Source organism: Rattus norvegicus, chromosome 12, assembly GCF_021556685.1.
Source record: "Rattus norvegicus strain SHRSP/BbbUtx chromosome 12, alternate assembly SHRSP_T2T, whole genome shotgun sequence".
In the NCBI taxonomy this organism is placed as follows: domain Eukaryota; kingdom Metazoa; phylum Chordata; class Mammalia; order Rodentia; family Muridae; genus Rattus; species Rattus norvegicus.
Window position 1 is genome coordinate 1,547,449 of NC_141545.1, and position 1,844 is coordinate 1,549,292.

Below are 1,844 nucleotides of genomic sequence, written 5' to 3' on the forward strand. Positions count from 1 at the left end.
GTGGTCAGGGTGGCTGAAGCCCTGTTCAAACCTCTTCAGTGTGTAAAAGCAAAGCAATTATGGGAAAAGGAACCAACTCAGAACCATGTGCACCAAGGACTCTCCACATGGCCTTTCACTAGGCATATATCCAAGGACCCTGAGTGCTGGCCCATCTGAGTCGCCATGTGACTGCTCTGTTCACCTCTAGACCTGAGCTCAAAGCTCAAGAGCTGATGGTGGTGGCAGGGCCGAGGACCCGGTGCTCCCTTCCCAGGCTGATAGCAGGTGAACATGTGTGGTCCGGAGCTAAGTGAGGGAGGCCAGCCTTTCTCAACCTCATCTGGTGGCTTCTGTCCACAGCAGGTGTTGGGTGGTGATGGGCAACAAGGGACTTGAGGAGGGGAAAGCAGCACCCCTTGATAAAGGTGGGGAGATGGGAAGCTGTGAATTCCTCACTCGCGGCCAATTTCAGAGGGAGGGGAGGTTACAATCTAAGCTTTAGCCAAGGGTGGGAGTGAAGGAGTGGGGACCATGGCTTGGATGGGGCAATCACTTAAGACTTAAGAAAGCAGGGGTGCAGCCAAAGCACCCCAAGCCTAGTGGTGGTCAGTCCCACAGCTGCTATCTGAAGCCTCCCCATCTATTCTAAGGGCCACCACACAGCTGTGGTGGATAGCAGGGCGGTCAAAGGCATACCCAGGCCAATTGCCAGCAGCAGGTGATTGTGTGAGATCTGGCTGTCCACAGTTGCATTAGCTGTGCCCACCGCTCCCAAAGGAAACCGATTTCAACACACCTTATTGATCCCAGAAGTTCAACCAGGCAGAGAGCGGTTATACTTGACAGATGATGTTACACAGCACAACTTAGGTATTTCAAATGGACAAGAAGTTAGTATTAGAGCAGTGTCTCCGGATGAAGTCTGAGTGGGGCTTCCTCTCCAGTACTTTGAGGTCGACAGATGGATCTGGAGAATTCACTACTGTGGAAAATGAAGACTTGGGTTGGATGGGGAAGGGAGGCCGGGGCCTTGGTGACTAATTGCTGTAACACAGTTCTTCTGGTGGCTGTGGCAGCTTCATGTTCTCTTTTGAAATCATCAAGCGCCTCAGTTCCTGCAGGATGACTTTGATGCTGTGGGAATTCTGCTACTTTTCCAGCACTGCCATGGCTCGTGGATCCACCACTCCATTGGAAGTGCTCAAGCCGTTCATATTGACTCTTGTTACAAATCTCACAGACTGGGATGCTTCTCGATACTTAGGCCCATGCTCTATCTTAAGGCGGTATATTTGGTTTTCATAAATTGTTTGTGGAGGCCCAATTAACATGCCTATCCATCTTGTGAGTGTCATGTCTTCATCCTCCTCCAGACCCTAGCTAACTGTGCTGTCACCTACTCCTTTCTTGCCTTCTTCCAGCTCTTCCAACAGTCGGAAAATTCGAAGGACTTTTACTCCCGAGCCTGTGGTGGCTGCCATCTTGCATCGCTATCGCTCAAAGTCAGTCCTTCCTTTCTTCCTCTACCCCTAGGTCCCTTGCTCCTCTCTCTCTCTCTCTCTCTCTCTCTCTCTCTCTCTCTCTCTCTCTCTCTCTCTCTCTCTCTCTCTTCCACAGGGTCTCATAAATCCCAGACTTGCCTGAAGCTCACTATATATCCAGTGATGACTTTTAGTGTCTGATATTCACCAATAAATTATAGATACAAACAACCATGCCTGATCTTTTACAGTTTTGGAACTCATCCAAGGGTGTCTTCCATACTGGCATGTAGCCTGTCAAATGAACAACTTACCAAATCTCTTCCTGTTTCTTCTTTGTTCCCTTCCTTCCTTCCTTCCTCTCCTCCTTCCTTCCTTCCT

General features: G+C 49.7%; 1 pseudogene; it reads right to left on the reverse strand.

The window, feature by feature from the left end:
* Positions 1-979: 979 nt before the first annotated feature.
* LOC148001929 (ubiquitin-conjugating enzyme E2 variant 1-like) lies at positions 980-1,463 on the reverse strand (annotated as a pseudogene).
* Between the last annotated feature and the right edge of the window lie 381 nt (positions 1,464-1,844).